Source organism: Sebastes umbrosus, chromosome 10 (assembly GCF_015220745.1).
Source record: "Sebastes umbrosus isolate fSebUmb1 chromosome 10, fSebUmb1.pri, whole genome shotgun sequence".
In the NCBI taxonomy this organism is placed as follows: Eukaryota; Metazoa; Chordata; class Actinopteri; order Perciformes; family Sebastidae; genus Sebastes; species Sebastes umbrosus.
In genome coordinates, this window is record NC_051278.1 from 30,142,178 (window position 1) to 30,166,105 (window position 23,928).

At 40.1% G+C, this 23,928-nt stretch overlaps 1 protein-coding gene across 1 annotated transcript in view; it reads left to right on the forward strand.

Moving 5' to 3' along the window:
- The window catches only part of LOC119495861 (spectrin beta chain, non-erythrocytic 1-like), a 152,700-nt gene that overhangs the window by 24,852 nt on the left and 103,920 nt on the right, over positions 1-23,928 (forward strand). The gene's annotated exons all lie outside the window — the stretch shown is intronic.

Here is a 23,928-nt window from a genome sequence, read left to right on the forward strand (position 1 = left end):
TTTTAAATGGAAGTTAGCTATCGTAGCTAACTGTTAGCCCCGCAGAGGAGCTGAAGAGAGTAAAAGCACTCGCGAGTGTGCATGACGTCACATCCCGCATTCTTCACATTAAAAGCATTTTACAGGCTGATAGAGGAAACCCTGGAAGGTCTCAGTTTTCATTGGCAATAAAAAACAATTAAAAAATGTTTATACGTGTAAAAACGTACTTACAGTCGATTTAAGTAAAGTAGCAGAAACTCAAATGTGTACTGATACAACATGTCTGTACACACTTGTTGTACAAAGGTGTTGGATCGAGGTGAGGTCAATATCAAAAGCGAAAAATCCATTCACTGATGGTTATGACAGTCAATTGATTTTTGTTTGCCTTGGCCACAGATCACCTTTAGATGCACCATGTCACATGGACCTTTAATGTCATGTAAAAATAAAGGAATCTTTTGGTGTGCACTGAGACTTATAAAAATGCACAACCTCTTCCAAATAAAGATCTCTGGGATTTCCACTTAAAACCTTCAAAATGAGTTCATCTGCATGCTCTCCAAGATAAAACCCAGTGGGCTGCTGACAGCGACGTAGTCTCTGTCTCTGTCACCCGTCTGTCGGTGCAGAGGGTGGAGAGCTGTTTGTTTGAACAGGAGGAGAGCAGCCAGCCAGGCAGGGGAGGCTGCTTTTGGCCGCAGGCTTCAGTTGCATAATGGCAGGAAAGCAGTGGGAGAGTTTGGACTGGGAACGAGGGGAGGAAGGGGGAGGCTGTGAGGAAGAGGAGGAGGCGGCGGCGGTCACTTTTAAGTTTAAACTCTGTAGTGAAACCTGTGATTTTCTGTCCCTCATCACTTGGTTTTGGAAGAATAAATCCTGGATGGTTCAGGGTGGCGGTGACACTGATTTGTTGATCATGTTTCCCCCTCAAAGTGCACACGGAGTCAGACTGGGTTCACTGGTTTAATGTGGCTCTCCGTAATCAGCCTGTAATCTTGTTATCAGTGTTATTTTGGGTGGAAACTTGAATTCTTTGGATTCTTTGTTACATTTCTGCAGTGAGCAGTGTTTATGTGAAATGACAGGTTTGCATATATAAAAGTAAATGTTTAAGGATTCCACACATTCTCAGTAACAGACAGGCAGATTTAATAAACTGTCCCCGAAAGGCAACTGTATACTTTCAGGAGTTTTGACGGCACAGTCTCCTGGAAAGTGAAGTAGCTAGTCATTATCAGTAAAACTCTTGGCAGGATAACAAATGTTCAGATTTTATCAGAAACTACCGTAGTAGATAAATGTTAAAATGTCACCTTGCGGTACTGTTTGGAATAAAACGTTCATATTAATATTAGCGTCTCATCCGAAACCAAAATTGGACACAATTCAGATGATGCACAAATGAATGCATGACGGGAGTCCACTAAATGCCTTCAAGTGGAGTTATGTTTGTTATTAATGAGTAGATCCCATATTTTGAACGACCCACTTATGTTTTATTAGACTTAGTTCACGAGTCGCATGCTGCCATGTGTGCAACGAGGTTAAATGTTTTGACATAATTATCATGATATTAAAAAAACAGATTCATTATTCACCATGTCTGCAAAGGGAGCAAGGTTACATCTTTTTGTTGTTGTTGTCAGCTGCCTAGCAACAGTGTAACTTTAACCACATTGTGTATGTGACTTTCTCATGTCAGATACACGGTAGAGTTCACTGTAAAATGTCAGAAAAATTTGAATAATGGATTGTGTAGTGAACGACTCCTCTCTCTCTCTCTCTCCATCTCGCCTACATCCTCCCACTCTTTCACCTCATCACACCATCCATCTACTGTAGTAGGCTTCTCACACATGTACACACACACACACACACACACACAGTCCTAATGTCCTCCTCTCTCTGTATAAACACTTAGAGGTCTCATTAGTAGTAGCAGTTTATACACGAACCTTTAAGCGTTTCCGCTGTCAGTTGTAAAACCATTATGTAACGCTGCCTGAAGAAACATTACAACCTGTAGATTATATAAAATGATGAATATTGATTCTTATTTTGTATCATGGCTACCTCTTAAAAAGTCTAATCAGCCCCGATAGATCCGCTGAAAATGTTTAGTCCCAGTTAAAAATGACAAGACTTATTCCTGTTTCTGTTTGCATGTAGAGTATGTAACAGTGTTAAAATAAAAGTTGGCTTGGGAATAAGACGGTATACACTGTGAGAAGATATTTTATGGTAGCCATCACTTCTGTGTCTCTTGTTGTATTAGATCATTGCAACCACAAACAAATGAGAATATTTTATATAATTCAGTTATGTATTTACAGTCATGTTGGTTGTTATGACCAGACCTTGTTTATCACCTTTCCGTGGTTATCTCTGCCAGGGGGTTATGTACTTGGTCCTGTGTGTGCTTGCAAGTGTGTGTATATATATTAGGGGTGGAAAAAAAATCAATTCACTTGATTTTTTTTCTCTTTTTTACGATTTTGAAGTCGATTTTTGAATGCCAGAATCGATATATTTGCTTCATTTGAGTCTATGTGGAGGTAGAAGTTAGTTCCTGCTTTTTTTAATTTAGTTTAGTTTTTAGTTTAGTTATTGCATTTTTTTATCAGTAGAAAACTGGACTTTAAAATGTTTATTCACATTCATATTGTCCACTCGTAGTCCATTTTTTTGTTTTTCTTTCATTGTGCAATCTGCATTAATTGAACACTTAAAATTTGAACATGGGTAAAATTGTGAAAAGTAAATCTAGTGAATCGGGTAACAAACGGAAAGAAAGAGAGAAAGAAGAGAGCTGTCAGATGGAAGCTGCTGGTGAAACACTGAATCTGTTACGCAACATTTGCTGCTTTCTCTCGTCCTCTTATCCTCTCCTGCCTCCTTTCATTTCTACCCTCAATCCCTCCTCTGTCTCTCTCTAGTGTTACTACAGACCCCTCTGTCAGTGTGAGACATGGCCCTGTTCTGCCTCACCACCTCTCTCTCTCTGTGTGTCTGTGCGTGTGCGTATGTGTGCATGTGTGTGTGTGCATGTGTGTGTGTGTGCATGTGTGTGTTATTAGATAGGAGTGGAAGTCATCACTAGATTTTATGGGCAGCCATAAGCTGATGTAACATTATGACATCTCCATTTCCTGGTCGGACAAAGGATGGCATGTGTCCTCGACTGTTACTGATGGAGGACATACACACACACACACACACACACACACACACACACACACACACACACACACACACAGAGCACTCAGGGCCCTCATTGATAATTGATAGACGGTGTGGCAGCTTCATGCTTAACGGTACACGGTGTGTGTTCATAAGTGCTAAGTGCCTCCTGAGCTGTATCTACATGATGGCATGTATATTGGTAATATGTGTGTGTAACAGTTAAGGCCTCAACAGGAACAGTAGACTTAAATAAAGGGTGCAGGGAGTGTGTGTGTGTGTGTGTGTGTGTGTGTGTGTGTGTGTGTGTGTGTACATGCAGCACACGCCTGTCTGCACATGAACACGCTAACACGAACAGATGATTAATTCATGGTGAAGTTATCAAATATGGATACACAAAAATACAGAACAACACTGAACGCATCACAGCCTCTCGTTTCATCTGCTGCAGCCTGCACCGTATCGATAGAGTATTTACATTTAATCCAGATTGAAATTATTTTATGGTCCCCAACAAAACCATACATGTGGAGTAAAGTGCACCTCCTCTATAAGGAAATATGAAATATAAAGGAGCAAAGCAGCTTAAAATAACTTTTTACTTCTTGATTAATAAATAATCAAATCCATAACCGAGTGACAAAATGTCCCTCACAGTCAATTGGGACATTTTCAGATATCTTATATTGTCTGACTAACAGTCCAAAAGCCAAAAAGATATTCAGTGTATACTACAAGTCCTCACATTTTAGCTGGATGCAGAAAATGTATGTTTTCTTGATAATAATTTAAATAATCAATTGATTTCTGTTCTATACCAGGGGTCAGCAACCTGCGTCTCTTTAGCCCCTCTGCAGTGGCTCCCTGTGGCTTTGACAAAAAATGATATTTAAATGAATAATGGTTATTTTTTAACATTTTAACTTTCATGAATCATTATTGTAGGCCTAAAGTGATTCTTACATTCTCCAACTGCAAAAATGTGTAGCCTACACACTGAATAATAAAACAAGTTTTAACATTTCAGTCAACTAAACTGTGTGTCATAGTCTACGTAGTACGGATGCTAATTTTGAAACATTTTCTTAACCGATAACCGACCCTCGTTAACCGATTATTGACCGTTAACCGACAAGATTTGTGTCTCGTGTGCAGTGTATGAGGACAACCGTACGGGAGCGTATGCTGCGTTCACTGTCTCCAGTTTACCGTCCGGGAGCATTCATTTAGCAGGCAGCCACTTTCCCGGTAAAAGTCTCCACCGCGCATTTAGTTTAGTTTAGCAGGTTGTCAGCTGTGTGTCTGCCCGGCATAACGATACTCTATCTGTCCGGATTAACGATAGCGATTGGCCTACAAACAGTGTGTGTGTTTGTGCTGCGTTAGCAGCTGCTAGCGTTGCCGGTGGCTCCGTGCCTGCTGTAGCCACACACATACGCTCTGTCAGCGCGGCGTAACTTCAGCGAGTTTACGACTGACTGTGTTGTCGGTGGCCTTATAACTGTTTAATGTAGTTGTAGAAGACAGTGAGTGTACAGTTTATTTGTCGGTGAATAAATGCTACAAGGCTACAACTCCTCTGCTCAAGTGAGCTAAAGACGGGAGCCAACTTCCTGTGTCTGTAACGCCGGCTCCGCCTCTTAAGGTGGACTCTTAAGGTGGACCAGCTTTTCTTCTTAAAGTGACGAGTTTTTCTCAGCTTTTTAATTCATTGTTAACATTTCTTTTAACCGTTTTAACCGATAGCGTTAATCGGTTAAATTGCTTAATGTCGGTTAACAGTTACACGGTTAATTATTAACATCCCTACTACGTACGTCAACGGCCTGGCACTTATCCACTCATTTTGCCAATCCTCAATAGCGTTGGCTAGTCTTGAGTTTCTCTAGCTACAGTAGGTTTCCAAATCCAAAAAAGAGAAAATTCTCTGTGGAAAATGGAGGATTTAATAATGCGTGGACAGATTAGTTTGCTTTCTGCAGCGAGAAATTAGCAAACAACAAAAAAAGTAATTGGAAAACATTTTCCAGAACAAACACAGTGGAAGCTATAAGAAGAAGAAACGAACCAATTACAATAGGGCCTTCGCCGACCTTCGGTCGGTGCTCGGGCCCTAATAATCATTACAGCTGCAAGCAGCGATGAATTGGCCCTCGTACATTCACGCATGCCGGGGTTACTGGCAGGACGCCAGTCATTGTGGCCAGGTACAATGAAACAGGAACTCTGCTGAGTGCAATGATGCCTCCCTCTACTGTCTACGACAAACGGTTCATGGGTTATGAAAGAGGGCGGGGCTAAAGAGTAGGGGCGGGACTATGAGTCAGTATTGGCATGTAAATATCCTGAGGCCTGGACCGTCACCATGGCTGAGAAATTACACAGACTGGTCTAATGAACCCTGGTTATTGTAAAGGTTTTTTTATGGGATGTAAATATCTCCATTCAACTCAACAGTTTTGTTTTTCTGAATCCATTTTGTCAACTGGAAGTCCCAGTTCTTCTCATCTTTGTTCACCCTCATTGTCTCTCTAGTAGTGTTATAAATGTGTAATGTTACACTGGATTGTAATAATACATCTTGAAGTGTATAAATGAGTTTGTCAGTGGGATTGTACTCGGCCCCGGTGCTTTCAGGATTAGAGTGAGTTTGGTTTATTTAATAGTTAGTATTTCTGCTCGCAGTCGGGTTCTCTCTGGTTTCTTTGTCTCAGTTGAATCTGAAGAAAACAACTCGCCTGAGCGAGCAAATGGGACCACATGACTTATTGATAGCGAGCAGCGGCTCTCATCTGACTGGCTGCCGTGAGGAGCCGAGTGCAGGTTCAGCTTTGGTTCTGCCGACTTGGTTTGATTCGGTTTGGTTTATCTCGGATCGGTTCAGTTCGGGTCAGTTTGAAGCTGCGAGAAGAAAACAGAGAAGAAGAAGAAAAAGACAGCGGCGTCAGAAAACCTTCCAGAGAAAATCAAAGTGACAGAAACACAAAAGAGGAGCAGAATAACACAAACAATCTGCATCAATCACCACAGAGAGGATGTATGTGTGGCAAAGCCCAGCTGATCCTGGATCTTTGTGGCAGATATTAATATTTTAGATTTGAAAAAAATGATATTTGCTTTTTAACTAAAACAAAGATGTTGATCAGAATCCCTTAGACATGGTTGTTAAAGAAATATGTAGTGGGACGTTTTACAATTAAAACAAAACACTAACAGCACAAAAAAATGGACCCTGCTCCTGTCCCCATGTACGGAGGAAGGAACCTGCCAAAATCAAAAATAAATAAATGAATAAATAAATGACCTGATAAATGAATAAATATGTAGTGGGACGTTTTACAGTTAAAACATAAACACTAACGGCACATAAAGGTACAGACCAAAAAAAATGGACCCTGCTCCTGTATGGAGGACAAAACCTGCCAAAATCAAAAATAAATGAATTGATAAATAAATGACTCGATCAATGAATAAATATGTCATTAAATGTAGCCTTTAACACAGGGTCAGAGGTCAAAGGTGCTGAGGGCTGATAATTCTGTCGGCACATACAAAACACATTACTCGGTATTAATTAATCCCGCACAGTTGTGTGTGTGTGTGTGTGTGTGTGTGTGTGTGTGTGAGCTTGTTTTAGCTGCTGGACTGATTACAGTTCTAAAACAGTTTTTGGATGATTGCTTTCCTGATCCGGGGCCGGCGGCCATGTTGGAGGGCCTCTAGTGTGGGAGCAGCTGATTGGATACTGACTGAGAGGAAGTGGGTTGAGAGTAACGGAAGGAAGGGAGGGTGACGGTTACAGTATTCATTTAGAAAGGCATCTGAAAATGTTTCGCCATCTCTTTCTCTCTGACCTCATCTCCACCACATGTGATCTGTATCTTAATACTTCCTGTGGACAGTATCACCGGATCACTGCCCTTTGCTTTCATACCTGCTATTAATTATCATGACTTAAATTCTACTACGTTGTGATTTGATCTCAAGAATCAAACCAAATAGGCGCATTTGCATTGAGTAGACATCTTTCCTGCTGGAGTTAGGGCTACATGGGTAATTCCGTAGGCTACATGTTGTCACTTTTTGCAGTGAAGCATAGAGAAGGCAAGAGACAAAAGAGAGCGAGAGAGACTGAATGTAGTGCAAAATTCACAACCGGTGTTGCATAATTGAATATCACGTGAGGACGTTATCGTAGCCAACCAATATCTCGTTGAACGATAATCTCGCCATATTGCCGAAGCCTGCTCCACAGAAGATATCCAGTTACACATCTCATGTTTTTACCAGATGGAAACAGTCTAGTCTCACTTTTTCCTCTGTGTTTTTTTTGTCTTTGTCCCCTTTCTCTCCCTCTCTATCTGTCCCATTCACATATGTGCTCGCCCGCCCTCTCTCTTTCTCTCAGCCAGCTCTGGAAGTGTGATCTCATCCCTTCCGACTGCTGACACATTCCTCTGCTTTCAGCCTTTTATTCCCTCTCTTTTGTCGTCTGTGTGTGTGTGTGTGTGTGTGTGTGTGTGTGTGTGCTGGATATTCTCTCACATGACGGAGGAGTGAGGCCCCGGAAACTGACTGAATGGTTTTAGCTCATCCAGCTTCAAGACCTGGATAGACTCAGATGTGTGTGTTGTTGTGTACTTCTGAGAGTAACCTGCAGAGATGTTCACACTGATCCCTGATCAAATAGACACTTTACTTTCAGACTATAATCTGAGTAAGAGATTTAACTTTTTTCACATGCGTAGTATTTAATTTTTGTCGGATTGTAATCTTGAGCATTGATCCTCTGAGGTATCTCAGATCAGCGGGGATCAATTCAAGAAGAAATACCGGCTGTGTTTCCACAACCACACATATCTTAACTTTAAATTATGTTGATGTCATGCTACTAGTGCTACTAGCTACTGGCCGATAGCCAATTGTTTGGGAACAGAGACGTTAATACATCCACCACGGTACGGGCTTACAGCACACAGCCCATGGGTGTATTGGAAGATAATAACAGTGATGAATTACAGCCAATATATCCATTTTTATATTTATACATCCATGGCCACAGACTCATTGGCGTTTTCAGTCCAAAATGGTGGCAGCACTACCGCAGCGCCATAAAGCGGCTGTCAAAAAAAGCACCGGAGTTTTGCCTCTTTGCTTTTATACTCTTTGCTTCTGTTGCTCCTAAAGTAGTGTTATTATGGTATGGATGGCCTCTGAGAGATGCGAATGGCGTTACCACGGTTTTGCACTCAGCGGCTCACGTTACGGCAGTCTTGGAAAGGGAGGAGTGAGCGGAGGGGTACTCAGTTTGTTGCAATCTGCAACCGCACCACTAGATGCTGCCAAATCCTACACACTGTACCTTTTAATAAGCACATCTCATTGATAAAGTTCATGAAACAAGATAGAAAAAGACTTTGCTGTCCTCAAATTAAAGCAACAGAATCAGCAGCTTAAAGGATTTCAGTTGAAGCAGCCGTACATGTATACTGTATGTAACCCAAAGGAAATATTTTTCATGGCTGTTACACAACGTTACTGTAACTTGAAGTCACCAACGCAGTTAAAACAGATTTCATATCCAGTCTGTAAAACTGCTTCATCACCCTGTAAAAGAGAAGCTTTTATTTTGTAGCTTGACAGATGAGAGTCGGGAACAGACTTTTTATTTCTGTGTCATTATCGACTTCCCCCTGATTGATTTGTGCTCCGGGGTGTGTGCGGTGCATCCTTGGTTGCATTGGGTTTGATCTGATGAGGCAGCTGTGGATCGTGTTTCCAGGCTCTGCATCACTGTTTGTCCTCTGATGGAAGGACAGGACAGGACAGAACAGACTGCTAGAGCTTAGTCACCACCCGCTCGGATAGTCTGCTGAGGCTGCACGTTGGCTTTACAGCACGTTGTCACCTGCACAGAGAGAAGATCTGGTACCCCGAAAAACATGTGCATTTATCTTAAGTATAGAACATAGGGCTGCACAATTAGTCAAATATTAATCGAGATCACAATTTTGGCTCCCCGCAATTAAATAAACATGATAGACTGCGATACTGACATTTAAAATGAAAACTCTGCTGCATAAATCAAGCGCTTCCCAAACTAACAGCTAGAGATGCACCGTCAATCAGCAGCTGATTAAAGCCGGTTTTCAGCAGTGTCGTATATCCAAGTTTTTGCCGGTCACACACACACATGCGCGGGCGGCCGCCACATGAAGGCTTTACAGTGGCACAGTCAACTTAATCAGACACTTCTTTTATTGTAATTCAGTCCCATGATGCTGCTCAGAGTATAATCACAGTGACCGGCTCGTCTGCCGAAAGCACAGAGCTGTCGGCTCCGTTAACGGAGGTTCAAGTGTGTTATATTATGAGGCATTCAAGCTCTGCTCAGTGAAAATTAGTATTGGGCGATGGTAAATTATAACACTGTCATGATGTGTTCAAATGAAACCTTGTAAAATGTAGTATTTGAATCAATCCAGGTGTTTGAAGGAGATGTTTTCACAGCAATATAAAATAGATATTAGAGAGAGAAAAGAATTTAACTTCCTAACACTAGCTCTCAACAGTTTCTAATATAGAATTACAACTACTAATGCCAAGATTTTTTTAATCAAAGCAAATATAAAAATAAAATACAAATACAATAATTTATTATACCCCCGCGACAACGTAGTCGGAAGCAGAACTCTGAAACTATTTAACTTAGGAACTTCAGATTTGGTGTGATGGTTGACAGTGTGGTCTAGTTGTGTCTTTTGGGTTAGAAGTTCAGGGTGCCCAATTTTTTTTTTTTACATATTTTCCAAAAGGGCAAAACCTTTGTCCCTACTTTAGTAGAGGTCAAGAAGTGAGCGGGGGAATATTTTGCCTTGTTTCCTAATCATTTGAATTGTGTGTTTTTACGCTAACAACCACTGTAGATGATATTAGGACAACATAAGGATAACATTTAGACTTTTTGACAGTAGGAAGTGAAAGCAGCGCTCTATTTATTTAAATGTGAAATTGCAATCAAATATTTAGTCCTTAAAATCTATGAATAATCGTGATAAATAATTGTGATTATCATTTTGGCCATAATCGTGCAGCCCTTGTAGAATATCTGTTGTATAAAACAGCCTAATGTTTAGATTTGGTGCAAAAAGTGTGTTCAAATAATTGCAGAGATTAATAATAATAACAAACAACTTCAGGGAGCTCGGTTAGGAGAAACGAAAACAACAAAATCTGCTTTTGATGTGTGTGATTTTAAACAATTAACAGCAAACACAATGCTGTGCGACAAGACGAGCGGGGCGTTGCGTGTGTGTCTGTGTTTTAGGTCCATTGGCACATTGATTTATCAATGTAACCATGGCAACCACTAACTGCATTAGCAGTTAACCTTCTCAGATAACCTAATTAAACGGAGCAGAGACGCCGACTGTCCTGCAGACCTTATAACGCTGTCAGAGAAGATCTGCCTGGGGGATATTTTATATTTACGACCCTTTTTAGTATTTGCTTTTAGAGACAATCAGCCAACCAAAATCATTGATATAATTTAACCAAACAAGACAGAGAGCAGGACTTAAATTTGCCTCGGCAGCTCTCTACTTTTCCTGCAGTAAAGGTTTTGAATATGAAGAGCGGAGGTCGGTGTGTCGTGGGAGTCGAGCAGGAAGCAAAGAGCCGTCAGCTGAAGTGTGTAAAAAAATCAAAATCTGCCATAGTTCCACGGGAAGAGCCGGGACCCGGTCGACTCTTTTGTCTCTTTGTGATCCGCTCACAGATGCTGTTCATCTGTCAGTTTGTCTTTCTCGCAAAACAAAGCTGACGCAGGATGATAATAACACATCTGTCTGTGCTCCGTCATTTTAACAATCGCTGTTAGAGGATTGAACAGGAGAAACATGCAGCCACTCCAGCTGAACTCTGTTCAATCTGACGGTCAAAGGTCATGGATTCACAAAAGGGAGAAGTGATATTGAAGGTGTTTTGGTTCTGCTGATGTGCCTCTGAGCTTGTCTTTGAGTCTGCTGTGGTTTGAAAACTTGATGACAAAAAGAAAAGCTTCGGCACATTGTAGTTAGTGGTTGATGTCACGTGTGCTAATACACTGTTAACCTGCCTCACTGTGGCTAACGTGGCTAACATGAAGTCACTGGTATTTGTTGATGACAGTGGACTGATCTGAGCTGTCTGGGCTGTCAAAAGATAATGCGATAATAATGCAAATGTGTTTTAGCGCCACTAATTTCTTTAACACATTAACACAACTTGCTTACTTCACTGAAGTGAAAAATGCTGGCATCATATGAAACTAGAAAATTAAAGGAATCCATCGGTACCAACCATGTCATACTAGCTTGTTGCGAATGAGGTTAAATAACGCTCCAAACTTACGCTAAATTTTGACAAGAAAAAACTGGTATGGACATTTTCACAGAGGTCCCTTGACCTCTGACCTCAAGATATGTGAATGAAAATGGGTTCTATGGGTACCCACGAGTCTCCCCTTTACAGACATGCCCACTTTATGATAATCACATGCAGTTTGGGGCAAGTCATAGTCAAGTCAGCACACTGACACACTGACAGCTGTTGTTGCCTGTTGGGCTTCTTGAGTTTGAGCATATTGTTTTATGCTAAATGCAGTATCTGTGAGGGTTTCTGGACAATATCTGTCATTGTTTTGTGTTGTTAATTGATTTCCAATAATAAATATATACATATATTTGCATAAAGCAGCATATTTGTCCACTCCCATGTTGATAAGAGTATTAAATACTTGACAAATCTCCCTTTAAGGTTCATTTTGAAAAGATAAAAATATTTGTGATTCATTTGCGTTTAATCACGATTAAATATTTTAATCAATTGACAGCCCTTCTGAGGATGCACACAACCAACCCTCTTAAGTTACACAGGATACGCGCTGTCGCTCTTGGCCATTCTCCGTGAGATAACCTAAAGCAGGAAGCCGTGCGTAGAAGAGATGAACAGATCAGAACACGCTGAAGATAAATGCACTGTTGCAAATGAACTCGTAGGGATAAATGTTTGTATGATCAAAATATGAATTGATAGCCGACATCTGCACTGCGACAGAGCGACAGCGGGAACATATCCAGTGTCTTCTCTGGTACGTCCTGTTTCTGTCCTGTGCTGAGACTTCACCCGCCGGCGTTGGACGTCAGCGCTTTGAGCTCCAGCCTGCCGACGTTGAGCCGCTGCGTTTGATGCTGTTCGAGTTTGATGGTGTCGGGTCAGATAACTGCTGCTGCCCTACATGGCTCTGTGTGGCCTACATAACACTGCAGAGAGGAGGCTGTGATGGATGACTTCCTCATCCAACACACACTCACACATGGCCTAAATATATATATGTACACCTGTGTGTGTGTGTGTGTGTGTGTGTGTGTGTGTGTGTGTGTGTGTGTTTTCTTTAAAGAACACGCCATTGAAGGTTGAAGCGACCTTGGACAGAACTGTGTGTCATACAGAAGGTCGAAATCTGATGTCACTGAGCCTGTTGGTGACCCCAAAAATGGGGAGGCTCTAGTAGTCGAACTGTTGCTCCCATTTATTGTTGTGTTGACGGTTCGAACCCCGGCTCCTCGGGCCAACATGTCCGAGTGTCCCTGAGCCGAGACGCTCTACAGTAAATCACTCTACAAATGACAGATGACATTACAATCTGTCCATTTTAAGTATCAATCATAGTTCGTAGACCCACATTGCTTCAGTCTTGACTTACTTTGTAGTGTCTGTGCACTAAGGGATTATTAACAACATATCAGGTATACTCACTTTCAGTTTGGATCATCTGGTTTTCTTCCAGCCCGTCGGATCGTCTGACAGCTTGTGTTTCTTGTTTTTAGTGATATATAAAAAAAAGATCGAACTACTAACTAAGACCCAGGTTGTGATAAAGTGGACTTCTCCTTTTATCGTTTACAGCAGTGGTTCTCGACCTTTTTTCCTGTCTAGGACCCCTAAATTGATACACATTAGGTCAGGGACCCCCATTTGATAAGATTTCGTTCCAGGGACCTCCAACAGTTGAGGAGGTAACCGTGGAGGAAGTGAAATCTAATCAGAATAGTCACACTTATGACTCACGTTGGGCTCACTTCTATAGTGAATTAAATAGTGAAAATAAGCTATTCCCCATTATTCTCATGGATATATAAAAATGGCTCGACTGCTGAGTGATAAAGTACCCGGATCATCCGGTGATCCTCTGCATCCATTGGGCCTATGGAGCAGGCACAGTAGCGTTTTCTTTAACTCCTCCTCCCAGCCCTCGCTCCAGCCTCGGTCTGGGTCTCATTCACATGAACGGAGCAAGGAATTACATAATACACTACATAATACACTAATACATATACATAAATTGCCTTCATTTTAAACTGTTTTGAAAATGGCTGAAAGGCTTTATGAATATAAAACCATTTTGAATCCACATAAACACATCTGAGTCTGTTTTCTTTATTCATGAAAATGTGACACTTTAGAAGCACACATAGATTTTTTTAATAAGTGCTTTAACATGCGAAAAGCACAGTGTTTGGAGTGTGTAGGTGTGTGTTGTTGTGCAGTTAACGGAGAGTTGAGGGTGAGATCTGTGGCTGCAGAGCGACGGCAGCAGCAGCAGCAGTGTGCAGGCGGATCGTCCTGCGTGGGAGTTTGAACGCTGCTCGGGATACTGCAGTGTTTCGGTTGCCATGGTGAACAATTGATACTCGTATTGCAATATTGTGAAGATCGCTAAAAATAAAATAGAATTGAAGAAAGACGTGCAAACAGGATGAGATCCGTCTGTTTTTCCATCTGCACATGTGACAGGACATCTCTGCCGCAGAGCTCCATTCAGCTTTTTGCTTCATACAGAATGTTCACGTCACCGTGGAGAGACGCTTTTATCTGACGGCTGAAGTTACTGGTGACTTTGAATTCACTTTTATAGCTGTAGTTCGGTTCATTTGGCCCGTTGTTGCCTTTTATTTCCGGTCTGTTTCATGTTCTCTTTGACTTCTTCTCAGAGGAGCCCAGAGCTGTATAAGCATGAGGTCACATGGGCTGACAGCATTCATTGGGCAGTTATGGTGTCTTTCATCCTGCATCGTCGGCGTGACACGGACCCAAAACATCATCGGGAAGATCGGAATCTGGTTATTGACAGCAGGTCATGTTGCACGTTACTGAACCAGATGTGTTTTATTTTAGGGCTGTCGAAGTTAACGCGATAATAATGCTTTAACGCAAATTCGTTTTAACGCCACTAATTTCTTTAACGCAACTTGCGAATTTTAAGTTGTAGCGGGCTCAGTTGTAGTGCTAGAGTGAAGATACTGACATCATATGAAACTAAAACAACTAATGAATCCATCGGTACCAATCATGTCATACTAGCTTGTCACGAAGGAGGTTAAATAACGCTCCGAATTTATGCTACATTTTGGCGAGGAAAAACTGGCATGGACATTTTCATCATGCAGTTCATCGCGATTAAGTATTTTAATTGATTGGCAACTCTACATTCTACATAGGCTAGAAAAAGCTCAAATTATATTGATATCCTTCTTTCATAATTTTATCTTTTCCTTCTTTATCTGCTTTGTGAGCATGAAACTATTCAAACAAAAGTTTCAAAGCAAGTAGACTTACTGCTGATACTTTACTTTCATTTCAGGAGTATCTTTAGACTGTGGTGTTGATACTTAAACTGAAGTAAATGAGATGAGTACTTGTCCCAAGTACTTTATACTTCATCTTTAAACATTGCATGAAGAATGAGCCACTTTTATATTCATTTTTCTCTGCTTATAACAAAAACATGTTGTGTGAATACAAGAAAGTTGTTGTTTTCACCTGTTTTATTAAAGTTACATTATTACATTTACAAAACAATATAATTGAACTAGATTTTCTCACAGTAGCATAAAGTAGGAACAGTAGGACGACTGATGTTTCAGTGTCATTTGTGTTGTTTTACCCAGAAACAGGTGATTTATTTCCACTGAACATCATTTATTTAGTGGAGAAAATGTCTTCTTCTCTCCTCCAGATGTTCAGTGTTCATATCTCAGTTTTCTGCCGCAGCGTCACTTCAACTCTTTTCAGTGTAAACTGTCTCTTTAACTCGGCTTCGGTGTCTGCTAAGTTTTTCTTCCTCCTGAAGCTCCAGCCGAGAGTCTTTGTGCCGCTGTCGTTGGCTTGACGAGTGGGCTCCGACACAATGCGAGTTGGGACAGCGGTAACTATGGAGATGTGTGGTTTTGACTTGATAATGTCCGTCTTTCATTGTGGACTCAAAGGGAGAGAAAAAAGAAAAGATGCAACATGATTCACTACAGATAATAATTAAATATTTGTGAGAGAGGACGTTTACGCTGCAGCAACTTCAGCCGACCTTCAGTTAGACAGCGTCACACTCACCAAACTCAAACACAGTATGTTTTTCTAAACAGTAAGCAGCCGTCCACTGGTCGTGTTACAACAAATACGATTTCAAACGTGTTCAAACAAACACAGGACTTTCACCCAGGAGACCGCTGTTTGTGTCCCGTGTTAATCCAAAAGTAAATATTTAATTGGGATTAATCACATGATGGTCCATAGTTAATCACGATTAAAGCTGAAGTAGGCGAGATTGGAGCAAATATGACTAAAAAAAGTTATTTTTATAAAACGGTCGCTATATCCTGACAGTAGTACATGAAACAGGTAACCTGAAAAAAAATATGTGCATCTGTGTCCTCCGGTGCTCCTAACGACATCTGCAAGATTTCACAGACCGGAGGAAAACAAGCAGTAAGAGCTGATCTGAGGTCTGCTGTCCAGCTGCCGTCTATGAGAGCAGGCTGTCAATCACTCGTGAACGCCGACCAAACGGTCAAACTAGGCAGCGCTGATCAAATATGAATCAATATTCTGTTACGTTAATGCCTATTTTTCTCCTCAAATGTTGTCAGAATCATCTTGTAGTGCACGGTTTAGCTGTAAAATGAGAAAGTTTGTGCGGCCGCCATTGGAAAATCTGTTGAAGGAACGCCCAGTTCCGGTCACATGACCGGAGCCCAGCCAATAGGAACGCTCTCTCAATGAAATGACCTGTGATTGGTCAAAGCAGAGCCATGAGGAGGAGCAGAAGTCTAGTTTTCTCTCAGAACACTTGAATTGCAATATGCTGTCTACTGCCACTTTGACATGTTGATATCACGTTGACTTTGACAGCCCTACTTACGCCGTTACGACCACGTGGCATCGTGCATTTCCTGATGATACGAGGCTGATATGAAACGTACCCTATATACCAAACTTATTTTTGGTTCAGAAACGTTGACGTTCAACATAATCCCGTGTTTGCAGAAACCTACAATGCTAACATTATTTCTGGTGACCGAGTTGTAGCTTCAGTCTTTTTACAGAAGCACAATATCATGTATAGTATGTAGTATCAAGTGCATGTTTAGGGCCCCTTAAAGCAACCCACTCAGCGTTTTAGCATTAGCTTACACTAGCTAGCTATAGCTAAAGATTCCTGCTGGTGACGGTCGTCATTTCTGCTGACAGAATCCGCCGCGGTCGTCGTCAAGAAATGAGAAGCTGCTCTTGTTTACTTCCTTACTGTGAAAGTGAACACTTGTTGCTTCAAAATCTACTGGGATTTTTGAAGGCTTGGCAGGCATAGCAACAGTAACTAAGGAGGTGGGGGTGGAGAGAGCTTTAATAAGAGTTGATTGTAAGATGCTGAGAGGCGGGAGGAGGAAGAGGAGGAGGAGGAGGACGTGGGCGAAAGACGGAGGAGAGAAAAAGAACCATGGGATGGTGAAAAGATGCTCGGAATGAAATGAAACTGAAACATGAAGTCTGGTTTCTGTTTTCAAAGTTAGACGTGTCCGTAGTACAGTTGTGTCATGCATTTTTTTAATCTGACGCTGGTGAGTCCCCAGATCATAAAATAACGATACAAATAATCCTTAATAATCAAATAATTTCTATTTTTGATGTCAATGAAAGGTTGTTAAACCGTTCTTTTTGTCTCCATCTATCATCCTGTCATCTCTCTATTTCCGTCCTTCCTGTTTTCGACCAGCATCATTACTGCCTCTCCTCCCTTATCTCTCCATTCTTTCTCTCTCTCTCTTTCTTGCTATAAATACTCCTCCTGAGGAGTCGCAGTTCTTCTGGCTTTACCACACAGACACAGTAACCAGTCATTAGCTGCTCTCTCTCTCTCCTCCTGTCCCATTTCTCTGCATGCTCTCGTCCTTCGTCCCGTCTGTACATGACGACATCATACGTTCAGGTCGAGTGTCGCCTCAAACTTCTGCAGTCTTGCGTCTGTCTGTGTGGCGACTGCAGACTTTAAGTGTGCTGCAGCAACAGAAGATTCATCGACAACAGTTAACTTTTATTTCATCTGTATGTCCACTGACAGGTTTTACAACACAGGGCAAACATCTGGATATGAATGGATAGAGGAGAGTTTCAGTGTTCCTGGAATATAAGAACCAGGCTGATGAAACATTCTGAGTCTCCGTAATGTCAAAAAAAAGCTTGTTGCCATGGAGTCAGTTAGTTAGCTGTTAGCTATTACTTGAGCCCCATTTTTTTTCAACCTATATTTGCTTCAACTTATTCCCATACAACGGTTCCTATGATACCTTACAAAAATGTATTCCTAATTTTTTGTGCATTTTCCTACAAATGTAGGAAGCGTCAATTTCTGCTCCAGTCTTTTCAAAATAAACTTAGGTTAGGTTTAGGCAACAAAACCACTAAGTTAGGTTGAGGAAGAGATGGATTTGGTTAGGTTTAGACAACAAAACCACTTAGTTAGGTTTAGTAAAAGATGGACTTGGTTAGGTTTAGGCAACAAAGTCACTTAGTTAGATTTAATTAAAAGATGGATTTGGTTAGGTTTAGGCAACAAAACAGCTTAGTTAGTTTTAGGAATAGATCATGGTTTGGGTTAAAATAACTGGAAGTGCCGTTACTTAAGTATGGGCGTTACATGGCAAATAAATCAACGCTGACATCTGGTTTCACACGGGATACGAACACCAATCTCCTGTGTGAAAGTCCGGTGTTTTTTGACCCGCCCATCCACCCCGACCTCCTCACTATGTGGCGTTTGTTGCTCTTTATACTTCCTGGTTCACAATTACGCGGATTACATACAAATTGATTTTGTGGGATATATATACGAATTACAGTGCATTTACTTTTCGTAGATATAGCTACGAACAGAGTGTTAGTTCAGCCTGATTTGTTTCCATTTTTGGCAAACTGGCTCCATTAAAAGTATGCTGAATGATCTATTAGCCGTTCCTGTTTGCAGTGTACCCATGGACGTATAGTCAACTATCACTGGATTATTTTGATACTGAACAAAACTTAAAAACAGGAAGATTCTCAGGGAAGTTCTGCAGTTATAAGGGTTGTCTTTTTTTGATTTTTAAGTAGATTTATGGACGTTTCTTTGTGATGGACATCAGAGATAATGATATTTTCCTCTAAGTGTAAGTCAGACTGAATCACAAATATGTGTATGTATCATGTCTGAGTGTTCAGATTTGACTTACTCAGGAGTTGGTAGAAACCAAATACAGAGCTAACCAAACTGTATCTGCTTCCAGTTTCATCAATGTGAAGAATTGCAGCTTTTCTCTGTTTTATATCTTTGCTAACTGAATATCTGTGTGTATGCATGTGTGTGTGTGTTGGACTGTTGGTCTGAGAAAAAAATCTATTTGAAGATGTCCCATTTGGCTCTGGGTTACTGTGACATTTTTCACTCTTTTCTGACATTTTATAGACTAAACGATGCATTGATTCATTCATCAAACAAATCATCCACAAAGAAATGAACCAATAATGAAATGAAGTGATCAGTCAGTGAGTTAGTTGCAGCCCCAAACATCTCATAGAACAGTAAAAGTGTCACAAAAACATGACACACTTTCTACAAACTCTGTGTGTGTTGTCATAACTCCATGGCTGGTGTGTGTGTGTGTGTGTGTGTGTGTGTCTATGCGTCCTATTGCTTCTGAATGAGTTCACATTGTGTTAGCTTGACTACGGCCACACACACACACACACACACACACACACACAGTCAGGGTCCCAGTGGTGGCGTATTTTTAGCGTAGCAACACAAGCAGCTCCAGCCTGACTGGTTGTTGAGCTGCAAGTGGGTGGCAACACACACATACACACTCACTCACACACATACTGTACACACACACACTCACAGGATATCAGTGTATATCTCTGCAGACTCTCCTCAAACGCAGAAATAGTCTCATTGGTTGAGTAAACCGTCAGTGGGCGGAGCCAGAGGATACACTGTGACATGACGCAGTGCCGAAATGCAGAATTTAAATTCATCGCTGTGGGAAAGAGGTCGGGTTGGTCACAGAACAGCAGCAGCAGCAGCCAATCAGTGAACAGATCAGAAACGTCGTCAGCCGATCTAGACGTAAAAGTAATTTTCAGTAGAGCTGCAACTACCTTATTTTCATAGTTAATTAGCCTTCTGATTATTTTCTCTACTAATTGATTAATTGTTGTCTATATAAATATGGAGGACAGAACCTGACAAAAATAAAAAAATAAATGACTCGATAAATAAATAAATAAATACGTCATTAAATGTAGCAAAATTATATTAAAATTAAATGTAGTCATTTATTAATTGATACATTTTAATTTGCTTCTATATTTATTTATCTTTGTATTATTCCCCTTATTTATTTACTCTTTTGTTTAATTTCCCCTTTTATTTATTCATGTATTTATTTTTTATAAATTTTTAAATGTATCTATTTATTTTGTACATTTATTTTTTATTTATTTTTACATTTTTGTATTGTTTTTGCATTTATTTTTAATTTATTTTTAAATGTGTGCATTTATTTATGCATTTATTAATTTCTGCACGATTTGTTCCTTTGCATTTCACCCCTTATTTATTTCTCCAAACTTATTTATCTATTTATTTATTTAGTGGGAACCTCCAGGCTGATGCTGCCGGAAACACTGCTACATTTAATGACAAATTTATTTATTTATCAAGTCATTCATTTATTTATTTTTTTATTTTGGCAGGTTCCGTCCTCCATAATAAAACAGGAAACAGAAAGAAATGTCCATCGCAAAGCTCAAGGTGATGTCTCCAAATGTCTTGTTTTGTGAGACCAGAACAGTCCAAAACACAAAGATATTTATTTTCCTATAACGTAAAGACAAAAAAAGCTGTAACCATCAGATGTTTGGTATTTGTGTTTGAAAAAAGACGATTCGGTGATACATTTTCTGCCAGTCGACTAACCGTTGCAGCTTTGATAAGCACAAGATGAAGACAGATCCTCATCAGAAGTTCTCAGAGCCCAAAGTGACGACTTCCAGTAGTTTGTATATTTACTGTTAGATTACTGTAGTTGAAACATTTAATAATGTTTCATAGACAGATTGGTTCAGCTGCAGGGATAATTGCAGCTACTTGTTGTACTATTTGTTCGTCGGAAGTTGGAATAGCAGTGTGTAATATTTGTGGTGGGAAACATGCTGTTGTTGAATCTTGATGTATTTGCATCAGTTTTTTTAAAGACTTTGATGGGATTCAGGTTTGTTTTTAGGCTTCTCACGTTCTGCAGTGAAATTGTAAGACCACGACATGTTCAAGACAACAGAGAAGACATCCTGAGGCTGAGAGATGTGACCGTCTGTCTACCTGTCTGCTGTTTAGTGTCTCTGAGCTACTGTGGTGTTTTTGTGCCGAGTCACGGCGCCGTTTGCTGACTGCAGTACCCAAACAGTCTTCATGGTGCTGAGTCGTGCTGCTGCCTCTCTGCTCTCCGTTTACCTGCTCTGTTTGTTCGGACTCCTTCAGTGACAGCGAACGCACCGGCTGCAGTTTAAAAAGCAGTCAATAAAAAGTGCGTCACACTTCTCAGCAACTCTTCAACTGCTGCAGAAAAAAAAAAAAAAAAACTTCTTTTCACTGATTAAACTGATTAACAGTTAAATTCATCTATAATTTAAGTAATGAATATAATGCTGTGGACACACAAAATGATTAGTACTGTAAAACAAAAAAAGTAAAACCAACAATTTTCATACAAACGTGCAAATAAAGTGAGAATGGTTATCTACAGATAATACAGATTATCTACAGTGTCATAATTGTCAGTTAATATTGCGATTATGATTTCAGCCCGCACGGCCCTGGTCAGTAATCAATAATCAAAACTGGCATCAATTCATTTTAGGGCTGTTAATCAATTAAAATATTTAATCGTGATTAATCACATGATTGTCCATAGTTAATAGCGATTGATTGGAAATTAATCGCACATTTTTTATCTGTTCAAAATGTACCTTAAAGAGAGATTTGTCAAGTATTTAATACTCTTACCAACATCGGAGTGTTGTATCATAAAGTGGGCATGTCGGTAAGGGGGAGACTCAAACCCATTTTCATTCACATCTCTTGAGGTCAGAGGTCAAGGGAGCCCTTTGAAAATGGCCGTGCCAGTTTTGCCTCTCCAAAATTTAGCGTAAGTTAGTAATATGACATGGTTGATACCAATGGATTCATTAGGTTTTTCTAGTTTCATATGATACCAGTATCTTCACTCTCGCTTTAAAACTGAGCCCGCGACGGCCTAAAATGAACGCAAGTTGCGTTAAAGAAATTGTTGGCGTTAAAACAAATTAGCGTTAATGCATTACTATCGTGTTAACTTTGACAGCCCTACTTAATTTTCCTTCAAAAAAATTATGACAAATAGTGTTCTCCCCTAGTGTCATAATAGGAAAGAATCATTTAATAATCAGTTAATTTGTGATATTATTAGTTATTTCATCTCTCATTTCAAGATGGTTTTGCAGTTTTTTCAGGAAATTTCAAGAATTAAGGTTGTTGATGAAGCACATTTCTTACACAAAGGTAATTACCTAACATAATGCATAATGGATAGCAGATATAAGAAAGATTTTAAAAGAAATTTCAGACCTTTTTATCAGTCTGTCTTTCCCTTCCCGTCTTCTTCTTGCAGCCTGTTCACAGATAGCTCCGTGCGGACGAGGCGGCAGCAACCACCGTATCAGAAAACCCTTTTAACTCTGCTGGTTTCATATAGTCACTTCATGCTTCACCTGCTGTCACCTCATACTGGGACTGAGTCATTAAATAAAGCGTGTGTGTGTCATCATACATCAGACTCTCATTTAATACATTTTAATGACCGCAGGATATTAATTAATTGATAATCATTGTGAAGGATCAAGGGAATGTGATGATGTGTTTCCATCATGCACAAGCTCACACCTTTAGACATAAACATGATCATAAACTACTGTTTACTGCATATTATCATATTTTAATTACCTCACTGATGGATATCTTAAGGAAGAATTGAATGTGTCTGAGCTCTGTGTGTATCTGTGTATTTGTGTGTGTGTGTGGGTGTGATTCTCAGATCTTGCAGTAACGTGTTGTGACCAGAGGGAGGCACCGTTCTCTCAGTTTACAGATAAAGTCAGTACAGATCAGGAGGAGGCTGGAACAGTTGATAGCCAATCACAGAGCAGAGTAGTGGTCACATGACATCCACAGCCATGCAGGGTGGGCTCCTGCTCTCTGACACATTTCATCTTTTCAGTTTCAATCACTTCCCTCCAGTTGGACCTTTTTTTTTTTAACAGAGTAAAGTTTCTGAATCAGGACAAAAGAGTGTTTACTAATGCATTTAAATGAGACAATTTATGTTTATATATTATATTTCAAATATATTATAGATTTTTACCAAGAGTAGTCTGTAGAATTTTTGTTTATTGTTCATAGGATTCCCATCAGCCTTCATTATATTAGACAAAAATGTGGACACTGACAAAAACAAACGTAACATATATTCAACTTTTCACATTTTGAAGCTCTTCATATATGATGTGAGTTGGTCTCTCTGTGTTGAACGGTGTCTCTTAGTCTACTTGTTTTAAGCTAATATGAACAGTCACTTTCTTTCTTGGTTGTAGTCTCAGTCTATAGTGTTCTTTGTAATAGCAGCTGTCTTTTTACGAGGGCTATTAATAGATTAAATATTTAATCGTGATTAATCACGCATTTTTTTCATCTGTTTGAAATGAACCGTAAAGGGAGATTTTTCAAGTATTTAATACTCTTATCAACATGGGAGTGGAAAAATATGCTGCTTTATATAGATTTATGTATATATTTCTTATTGGATATCAATTAAAAACATAAAACGGGTACTGCATTTAACATAAAAAATATGCTCAAATCATAACATGGGCAACTGCAGCCCAACAGACAACAACAGTGTGTCAGTGTGCTGACTTGACTATGACTTGCCCCAAACTGCATGTGATTATCATAAAATGGGCATGTCTGTAAAGGGGAGACTCGTTGGTACCCATAGAACCCATTTACATTCACATATCTGGAGGTCAGAGGTCAAGGGGACTCCTTTGAAAATGGCCATGCCAGTTTTTCCTCACCAAAATTTAGCGTAAGTTTGGAGCGTTATGTAGCCTTCTTCTTTGACACGCTAGTATGACATGGTTGGTTCAGATGGATTCCTAAGGTTTTTGTAGTTTCATATTATACCAGGATCTTCACCCTAGCTTTAAAACTGAGCCCACTAAACCTAAAAATTATAACTTGTGTTAATGCGTTAAACAAATTTGTGACGTTAAAAAAAAATTGCGTTATCGTGTTATTATCGCGTTGTCTTTGAC